At 34.6% G+C, this 11,316-nt stretch overlaps 1 long non-coding RNA gene across 1 annotated transcript in view; it reads left to right on the forward strand.

Moving 5' to 3' along the window:
* Positions 1-9,351, forward strand: part of LOC111403587 — a 10,789-nt gene extending 1,438 nt beyond the window's left edge. Inside the window, exons 2-4 of the long non-coding RNA XR_002704490.1 lie at positions 158-300; positions 1,713-1,771; positions 9,191-9,351. This is a non-coding gene — a long non-coding RNA (uncharacterized LOC111403587). The remainder of the gene's footprint in view (positions 1-157; positions 301-1,712; positions 1,772-9,190) is intronic.
* The last annotated feature ends 1,965 nt before the right edge of the window (positions 9,352-11,316 follow it).

The following is an 11,316-nucleotide window of genomic DNA, read 5'->3' on the forward strand; positions in this document are numbered from 1 at the left end:
GATTCCAAAGCCATTGTCTACAATTAGGATTCATATTTCATAATTTAAAATCTGCATTTTGTTTATTGACATTTAACATAAAATAGTAACAATACAATTCTTTTTTGTATTGTAAAGTTAGAAAAATGTATACATACCTTCGTATAATGAACCACAGGGTCACATCGCATCTGATGAGGGTGAAGAAAAAGAGAGTTTCATGTTCGAGGCACAGTGGCTAAGGGATAATGAATGTCCAGACATCATTCATGCAGCGTGGGATGAAGGCAGTGACATTCTCATTAGGCAGAGCTAAGTGTGGTAAGAGACACTTGTTTTCTAACCTGGTTAAGGAGTTAAAAAAAAATAAAAAAATAAAAAAAACTAAAAATGTTATCACCATGTGATTACAACACGTCCCCTAACTGAGTGCACCGTGATTACTACAGGTGTACACATTTATAGGTCACAATTTACAGAAAAATTTAAAAAGCATAGCAGATCTGTTATGAACTAATATCCCTTTGAAAACAAAGGGTGGTAAGAGCAAGAACCCTTTGTTTGTGCTTTAGTCGGGTAAAATGTTGAACAACAAGAGGTTTTTTGAGGATGTCTGCTAGTTGATCAAATGTAGGAGCATGCTGGACAGCTAGATTATTAATAAGAACTCGTTCCCTGACAAAGTAAAGATCAAGATCCAAATGTTTTGTACGAGAACGTAAAGTTGGATTAGCATTAAATGGCCACTGTGCTCAGATTATCACACCAGATGGCTAGAATTTTAGTTTGACAGATTCGGAGCTCCTTAAGTAAAGACTGTAACCACATTAATTTTGAAGCAGAGTCAACTAAGCTACGATATTCAGCTTCAGTATTCGAGCAAGCAAGAGTTGATTGTTTCTTTGAGCTCCACGAAACCAGATTATCCCCAAGAAATAAACAGTAACCAGAAGTGGAACAGCGATCATCTAAGTCACATGCCAAATCAGCATCCAAAAAACCTTAGAGATAAAGATTATCGGACTTGGAAAAATGAAGGCCATGATTTACAATACCATAGGGATATCGAAGAATGAGTTTGAATGCCTTCCATTGTGTTTTAAGAGGAGATTGTATGAATTGGCTTACTTTATTTACACAGCTTTTTTGTGGTCTGGTAATTGTTACATATTGCAATGCCCCAACAGTGCTTCAGTATAAAGTTGGTTTAATACATTAATTTAATAAAAAAAAATAGTATAAAGAGGCGGTGGATCCAATTCCACCCAAAACCATATTAATAATATACAATACACACAAGACACAAAACAAAAAAGGGTACAGAGAAGGAAAAGAGAGAAAAAAAGAAAGGAAAAAGAGGAAAATAAAGGGAAAAGAGGACGAAAAAGAAGGAAAAAAAGGGGGGAAATTTTGCCAATGTGCCATGAATTAAGTGCTCTATCCTATTAGGCTTGAATTTCTCAATTTTGAAAGGTAAGTAAAAAGTTACTTATTATTAAGTTATATTTGATTTTATAGTTGTTAGATTGTTAGGTTAAATTTAATTTTATCGAAGGGGTTAAGTGTAATAAACTATGACATTGAGTAAAATGAAAGAAAAATTAATTTTAGTAATTAAGGAGACTTTAGAAATCGCTTAAACGTGAAATAATTATGTTTGGGTATCGCCTATTTCATTATTGAAATTACTTAAATTAGTTAATTGTTGATTTAAAAATTATATTGTATTTCAGGCGGCGATACGAATATCGGGACAGCGTACCAATCGAATTGATTTTGGCGTCATAGTTTTGTGAGTGGATAAATATAAATATTTTTAAAATATTTATAAATTAAGTATATTATTAAAGTATGTGCAATTATGTGTTCGAATTATATGGTTATTAAGAAAATCTCTTTTATTATGATACATGTGGAATATCAAAGATAATTTATGGCATATTTGTGATTTTCTATGTAAGACATGTAATATTGAGATTTGTTTGGTATGTGAGACATGCAATATTGAGATCGGCCAGAAAAGTACACATGATTATATATTTCTTCAAGTTCACAGAGGGGCCTTTGCCGTGTTCTACCCTACATGGAGGGTCTTGACCTGACATTGGTCTTGATCGTGTACATATAGTTCACAGAGGGGTCTTGACCATTTTCTAGAATTGATTATGAGAGGTCTTTGAGTCGGCTTTCGTTCACGGAGGGGCCAAAGGCCCGTGGCGAAAGTTCTTAGCTCGAGAGGCGGATTACATATTTCAATCAGAGGGTACATTTTTGGTGAATTTTTCAGCACGTTTGATGTGATGAGATTATAGCATGGTTATCAGCTGATGTTATATCATNGAATATTTCACTTTTTGGCTATAATTACATGATGGTAGCTTGTGAATTATCAAATGATATGAATTTGATTTTTAATAAAAATGCATAAATGAAAAAGTATATTTATTTTGAATTTCTCCACTCACTGAGCTATCAACTCATATATTTTTCACGTTTTTCCTTATTAGGCAGCAGTTGACAATCTAGGCAACTTTTGGAGTTGAGCCTTGATTTTAGAGTTAGAGCCACACGACAGAGTTTGTTAGTATGACTCACTTTATAGAACATGTAGTCAGTGTTTTGGGACACATGTTCATGTCTAGATGTGATTTTGCATCACTTGTAGATAGTTATGGTGCTCACTATGTATTATGTATTCATATGTATATTTCATTGTATTTCTTGATAAAAGTGGAGATTTTGGCTTATCTTTATTGTGCTGTGCTATAGTTTGGGATTTATGTGAAATTAATCACAAGTTGGTTAGTCTTGTTTACAGAGGAGATAATGCCAAAATTTTGTTAGAAAAATGATGTATAAAAAGTGATATATTTTATTTGTAGTAGCCTTGATGGTGGGGTCCGACTTTTAGTTGGTATCTATCATCGGCGCATACCACGTCCGGATCTAGTGGTGTTACACGGGGCGGGGTGTGTTAGTTTGGTATCAGAGCATGTATTACAGTTCATGGGTTTGCATTGTACATGCATACATTTTGATGTTTAGCATATCATGCATAACTGTAGGTGAGTCATGCCTCGAGGTGGCAAAACTCGAAGGTTCCAAGTTATGTTGTCCTAGTCTCACATTGCTCCTAATAGAGATGAACTGAGAGAGCCCGAGAGAGTAGATGAATCAGTTCACCAGCCTCCTGAACAATAGGGATAGGGAAATATGATTGGAATTGATCCTATTGCTGTTGAAAGAATTGCTATTGTCGTTGCATCTGATATGCGTAATACTGACAGAGATATTAGTATTGAAAGGACTACAAAGTTAGGGGCTAAAGTGTTCACTGACACATCCGATCCTGCAGTTGTGCAGGCATGGATGACAAAGATAGAGAGAGTATTTGACGTTATGGGTTGCTCAGACAATCAGAAGTTGTGTCTTGCCATCTTCTTATTAGAGGAGGGTATGTATGATTGGTGGTAGTCGGTACGGTGCACATATCTAGACCCTTCCATCATTACTTGGACAGATTTTCGTTGTATCTTTTACGATGCCTATTATCCTCGGTCCTATAAAGATGCAAAGCAGGAGAAATTTCTGAAACTAATACAAGGCCAGATGACTATTACAGAATATCAGGTGAAATTTATTGAACTTTCAAAATATGTCCAAGTTCTGATAAGCAACGAAATTGATAAATGCAGACGGTTTGAAAATGGGTTAAGGGAAGAAATCAGGTCAGTAGTAACAGCTGCAGGCTGGAATGAATTTGGCAAATTAGTGGAATCAGCTTTGAGAGTAGAAAAGAGCATTTCTGATAGGTCAAATGGTAGAGAACAAAAAATGTTCAGAGCAAGCAGTAGTCAGATAATGGCAAGTGCTTCTAGCTATAGACCACCACGGAAGGACAGTAGAGGATTTCGACCTGGTGTGTCCAGTTCAGGTCAATTAAAATCTTGACTCCGAGGAAGTCAGGGTCCTAGATTCAATCCCAGTACTGTACAGTAGCCATTGGCCAGTTGTAATTATATACAGGGTTCTTTCTAGAGATCATTTACTCAGAGATAGGGAGAGAGTTCTACTAGTGCTGAATTTTCTTCTTGCCAATTATGTGGAAGATCTCATCCGGGAGAGTGTTTAAAGTTCAAGAGAGTTGGTGTTTGCTATCGCTGTGGCCAAGAAGGACATCTGAAAAGGAATTGTCCAGTTGTATTCCAGGAGGGTGGCATGGCATAGAGGATGTTTCCTCTGCAGAGTGCTGGTAGTACAAGATAGAATCAGACTCAGAGAGATGATTCAACTAACAGAGCAGGTACAAACAGTGTGACCCAGTCTAATATCATAAGCGGTAGTGGTACAAAATCAAAAGGGCAGGCAGGACGATCGAAGACCCAGGGTAAGGTTTTTGCTATGACTCAGCAGGCGGCAGAGGAGTCACCAGATGTTATTATGGGTATGTTGTCTATTTTTGATAAAAATGCTCGTATTTTGATTGATCTTGGATCTACACATTCTTCTATGTCATTTGCATTTGCTTTATATGCGAATCAAAAGTCAGAATTTTTAGGCAGTTGTTTGGTAGTGAATACCCCAGTAGGAGAATCACTATTAGCAAACAATATATATCGAGACTGTGAGATTAAGGTAAAGGAGAATGAGCTGAAGGCAAATATAATACCTCTTGACATACATGATTTCGATGTTATCTTGGGTATGGAACAAATCGAGTTTTAGTTTATTGTTTTCGAAAGGAGGTTAAGTTTAGACAGCCAGGATAGCCTAAAATTATATTCGATGGACAGCGCAAAATTTTACCTTCTTGTGTGATATCTGCTATTGACACTAGAAGATTACTCAACAAGGGCTGCCATGCATATTTGATTCATGTAATTGATACAGATGTTAGCAAACTAAAACTTGAAATATCCCAGTGGTCAAGGACTTTCCTGATGTATTTTCAGAAGAATTACCAGGCTTACCATCAGACAAAGATATGAAGTTCACTATAGATTTGATTCCAGGAATTGCACATATTTCATGGGCACCCTATAGAATGGCACCAGCAGAATTGAAAGAGCTAAAGGTTCAGTTGCAAGAGTTGGTAGACTAGGGTTTCATCAGACCTAGTATATCTCTGTGGAGAGCACCAGTTTTGTTTGTGAAAAAGGAAGATGGCACCATGCGACTGTGCATAGATTACAGACAATTGAACAAAAGTGACAATTAGCAATAAATATCCTTTGCCACGTATTGATGATCTGTTCAATCAGCTTCGAGGTGTTGCAATATTTTCAAAGATTGATTTGCGTTCTGGATATCATCAACTTAAAATCAGGGATAGTGATGTGCCAAAAACTGCTTTCAGGACAAGATATGGTCATTTTGAAATTCTTGTGACGCCATTTGGGTTGACCAACGCACCAGCAGCATTTATGGATATGATGAATAGAATGTTTCACTTGTATTTAGACAGATTTGTGATTGTATTCATTGATGATATTTTAGTATACTCTCAAGATCACGATGAGCACATAAAGCATCTCAGAATCATCTTGCAGACTCTACGTGATGAGCAGTTGTATGCTAAATTCAGTAAATGTGAATTTTGGCTCAATAAAGTTATATTTTTGGGACATGTCATATCAGCAGAGGGAATTTATGTGGACTCGCATAAAACAGAGGCAGTGGTAAAATGGGAAAGGCCTACTAATGTGACAGAAATCCGAATCTTTCTTGGCTTAGCAGGTTATTATTGTCGTTTTATAGGAGGATTTTCTAAAATTGCTCTGCCTTTGACTAGTTTGACTAGAAAAAATGCTAAATTTGTTTGGAATGAAAATTGCGAAAAAAAGTTTCCTCGAATTGAAGAATAGATTAGTGCCAGCTCCAGTTCTTACCCTTCCATCTCCTATGAAGAGTTTGTGATATATAGTGATGCTTCACGTTAGGGTCTTGGTTGTGTTTTGATGCAGAATGGGAAAGTTATAGCATATGCTTCCAGGCAGTTGGAGAAACACGAATTGAATTATCCTACACATGACTTAGAGCTAGCTGCAGTTGTTCTAGCCTTGAAAATTTGGAGATATTGCTTGTATGGTGAGAGATACCAGATATATACAGATCATAAAAGCTTAAAGTATATTTTTGATAAAAAAGAGTTAGATTTGAGACAAAGAAGATGGTTAAAGCTGATAAAACATTACGACTGCAAGATTGATTATCATCCAGGGAAAGCTAATGTAGTTGCTGATGCTCTCAGTCGGAAAATATCGAGTCCTATGACCCAGACTAATGCAATATGTTCATCTTTGTTTGGTGAGTTTAGAGCTTCTCATGCCCAATTATCAGTTACCAATGTAAGAGCATTGTTTGTCAAATTCCAAGTGAGGCCTACCTTGATTGATATAGTTAGAGAAACTCAAACTCAAGATCCAGTGTTGAGCAAATTGAAAGAAGAAGTTAGCAAAGGTAAGCATACAGATTATACCATTCGAGATGACAGAGCTTTAGTTATGGGAAATAGATTATGTGACCCAGATGATTCGAAATTGAAGGGAGATATTCTAGAAGAGGCACATAGTTCAGCTTACACGATGCATCCAGGTAGTACAAAAATGTATCGTGTACTCAAAGAACACTATTAGTGGCATGGAGTGAAGAGAGAAATAGTTGAGTTTGTGTCCAGATGTCTCATTTGCCAGCAAGTGAAACCAGATCGTCAGAAAATAGCAGGATTGTTACAAACGTTGCCTATTCTTGAGTGGAAATGGGAACACATTACTATGTATTTTCTATTTGGACTTCCACGGACTTAGAGTGGACATGATGGCATATGGATCATTGTAGACAGATTGACGAAGACTTCTAGATTTTTGCCTATTAAAGTCACTTACTCGTTAGATAAATTGGCAAAAATATATGTTGACGAGATAATCAATTTATATGGGGCACCACTATCTATTGTTTCAGATCGAGATTCTCGTTTCACTTCTAAATTTTGGCCCAATTTACAGAAAGCTATGGGTACTAAACTTCATTTCAGTACAATTTTCATCCACAAATAGATGGTTAATCAGAAAGAGCTATTCAGACTCTAGAAGACGTTACGAGCTTGTGTACTACAGTTCAAAGGGAATTGGGATACTCATCTTTCTTTGATGGAGTTTGCTTATAATAACAGTTATCATTCGAGTATAGAAATGGCTCTTTTTGAAGCACTGTATGGTAGGAAATGCAGAACTCTAGTCTGTTGGGATGAAGTTGGTGAAAGAAAGTTATTGGGTCCTGAATATGTCCAGATTATTGTTGAGAAAGTAAAAATAATTAAAGAAAAGTTAAAGACAGCCCAATATAGACAGAAGAACTATGTAGATAGACGTAGAAGAAACCTTGAATTTGATGTTGAGGATAGAGTTTTCCTACGATTGTCTCCATAGAAAGGTGTTATCAGATTTGGTAAATGAAGTAAATTGAGTCCGAGGTATATTGGCTCATACGAGATTGTTGAATGCATCGGTCCAGTTGCGTATCGATTGGCTTTGCCAACAGAATTGTCCAGAATTCATGATGTATTCCATGTTTCTATGCTTCATAAGTATATTCCAGATCCATCTCATGTTTTGGAATCACAACGAGTAGAACTAAAGGAAAATCTTACCTATGAAGAAGAGCCAGTTCAGATATTGGACAGGAAGGAACATGTCTTACATAGTAAGACTATTTCTTTGGTTAATGTTTTGTGGAGAATTCATGCTGTAGAAGAAGCGACATAGGAAAGTGAAAAGCAGATGCGTTCTCAATATCCACGACTTTTTCATACATGATCAATTGAATTTCGAGGACGAAATTCTTTTAAGGGAGTGAGTTTTGTAATACATTAAGTTTTTTTTTTTTTTTTTTAAAGTCAAACAAAAAAATAGTATAAAGAGGCGGTGGATCCAATTCCACCCAAAACCATATTAATAATATACAATACACACAAGACACAAAAAAAAAAAAGGGTACAGAGAAGGAAAAGAGAGAAAAAGAGAAAGGAAAAACAGGAAAAAAAGGGAAAAGAGGAAGAAAAAGAAGGAAAAAATGGAGACATTTTGTCAATATGTTAGGAATTAAGTGTTCTATCCTATTAGGCTTGAATTTCTCAATTTTGAAAGGTAAGTAAAAAGTTACTTATTATTAAGTTATGTTTGATTTTATAGTTATTAGATTGTTAGGTTAAATTTAATTTTATCGAAGGGGTTAAGTGTAATAAACTATGAAATTGAGTAAAATGAAAGAAAAATTAATTTTAGAAATTAAAGAGACTTTAGAAATCGCCTAAATGTGAAATAATTATGTTTGGATATCACCTATTTAATTATTGAAATTACTTAAATTAGTTAATTGTTGATTTAAAAATTATATTATATTTTAGGCGGCGAAACGGATATCGGGACAGCGTACTAATCGAATTGATTTTGGCGTACATAGTTCTGTGAGTGGAAAAATATAAATATTTTTAAAATATTTATAAATTAAGTATATTATCAAAATATGTGAAATTATGTGTTCAAATTATATGATTATTATGAAAATCTCTTTTATTATGATACATGTGAAATATCAAAGATTATTTATTGCATATTTGTGACTTGTTATGTAAGACATGTGATATTGAGATTTGTTTAGTATGTGATACATGCAATATTAAGATTGGCCATAAAAGTACCCATGATTATATACTTATTCTAGTTCACAGAGGAGCCTTGGCCATGTTCTATTCTACACGGAGTGTCTTGACTTGACATTGGTCTTGATCATGTGCATATAGTTCACAGAGGGGCCTTGGCCGTGTTCTAGAATTGATTATGAGAGATCTTTGAGATCGACTTTCGTTCACGGAGGGGCCAAAGGCCCGTGGCAAAAGTTCTTAACCCGAGAGGCGGATTACATATTTCAGTTAGAGGGTACATTTTTGGTGGATTTTTCAGCACTTTTGATGTGATGAGATTATAGCATGGTTATCAGCTAATGTTATATCATGATTTTAAGATGATATTTTTATGACCTTATGTGAATATTTCACTTTTTGGCTATAATTACATGATGGTAGCTTGTGAATTATCAAATGGTATGAATTTGATTTTCAATAAAAATGTATAAATAAAAGGTATATTTATTTTGAACTTCTCCACTCACTGAGCTATCAACTTATATATTTTTTCACGTTTTTCCTTATCAGACAGCAGTTGAGAATCTGCGTATCTTTTGGAGTTGAGCTTTGATTTTGGAGTCAGAGCCACACGACAGAGTTCGTTAGTATGACTCTCTTCATAGAACATGTAGTTAGTGTTTTGGGATGCATGTTCATGTCTAGATGTGATTTTGCATCACTTGTAGATAGTTATGGGGCTCACTATGCATTATGTATCAATATGTATATTTCATTGTATTTCTTGATAAAAGTGGAGATTTGGGCTTATCTTTATTGTGCTGTGCTATAGTTTGAGATTTGTGTGAAATTGATCACAGGTTGGTTAGTCTTGTTTACAGGAGAGATAATGTCGGAATTTTGTTAGAAAAATGATGTATAAAAAGTAATAGATTGTATTTGTAGTAGCCTTGATGATGGGTCTGACTTTTAGTTGGTATCTATCATCGGCACATGACACGTTTGGATCTAGTGGTGTTACACGAGGTGGGGTGTGTCAATTGGATTTCCAAATGGATTGCCATCAGAAGAAGTGAGAGACAAACTTGTTACCGTGGGAGTTGGTTGCTGTTTAGCATTGCTCTTCTTAACTTGATTGAGGAGATGTAATACATTAATTAATTAAAGAAAAGAATTAAAAATCGTTAGGCGGTGGATTCACATATATAAAAATCCAATTCTACACACAACACTAATCCATTTTCCACACAAACACACACAACACGAAGCATAGATAAAAGAAATAGAAAAGAGGGGGAAGAAGAAGGAAAGAAAAACGAAGAAAGTTCGCTAGCATTATTAGAAAATAAATGCTTTCCACTATTAAACTTGAATTCCTCAATTCAAAGGTAAGTAAAAAGTTAATTATTGAATATTTATATTTAATTTTAGAGTTGTTAGATTATTAGTTTAATTTCAATTTTATTGAAAGGGAGCTATGGAATTAAGTATAATAAGCTATGAAATTAAGTTAAAGAGAAGAAAGATGTAGCTTAAATGATTAAAGGAATTGGAAAAATTGCTTAAGTAGAAAAAGATTTTCAGTAACACCTATGTAATTATTAAAGTTACTTAAAACGGTTAATTGTTACTCTAAAAATTTACCATATTTTGGGCAACAATACGGAGATTCGGACAACCTAACAACCAAATTGATTTTGCTTACATAATTAAGTGAGTGGAAAAACTTAAATATTGTCAAGTATTCCTAAATTGATTATACTATTATGTTACACAAGATTATGTTAATTATTTCAGCTACATAATAATTATAAATTGTTCTCTCACCATGATGCATGGGAATTACTTGTGAAATAGAATATGAAACATATGTTTTATTGACCTCTACTACAACACTGAGGCATGTCATTTTGTTGGTTGCAAGTGAAACTTCTCGAGTGATCATGGGACTGTCAAGGGACGTACCTTTGATGATTACAGGAGGATGGGCCACTCGACTATACCTAGTTGATTATTGATTAATGATGTTGATATTACAAAGAGCTCTATATAGTACCTAGTAGGTGTATCGATGGCCCAGTAAAAATGAAAGTTTCAAATGAAAGTATTTCGAGTTTAAATTGATGATTTTCACATATCTGCTAGATGATATTTTTTAGTATTACTAGAATGATTCATATCTTGATTATTATTATTATATATGTTATATCATGACCTATTAAGTGATGTGGACTCGATTTTGATAAAAATGTATAAATGAAAAAGTATGTTTATTTTCGAACTTTCCACTCACTGAGTTATCAATTTATATAGTTTCCCGCGATATTTTTTATCAGGCAATAGTTGAGTTTTTGGGCATCTTTTGGAGTTGAGTATTTGATTTTGGAATCAAAGTTAGATGACAGAGTTAGCCAGCATGACTCATTTCATGAAGCACATATCAGTGTTTTGGGACACATGTTCATTTTTGGATGTGATTTTGTGTCGTTTGTAGATCATTACAGGGCTTACTATGTATTTTGCATTCATATGTATATTTCATGTTATTTTCATAGTGAAAGTTGAATTTTCGACTTATCTCTATTATGTTTTGTTATTTTTGGGATTAATGCATACTGAATTGCAGGTCGGTTATTCCTATTTATGGGAGAGATAAAATCAAAATTCTGTTAAACATAATTTGTAAAAAGATGCAT

This window comes from Olea europaea, chromosome 11 (assembly GCF_002742605.1).
Source record: "Olea europaea var. sylvestris chromosome 11, O_europaea_v1, whole genome shotgun sequence".
In the NCBI taxonomy this organism is placed as follows: domain Eukaryota; kingdom Viridiplantae; phylum Streptophyta; class Magnoliopsida; order Lamiales; family Oleaceae; genus Olea; species Olea europaea.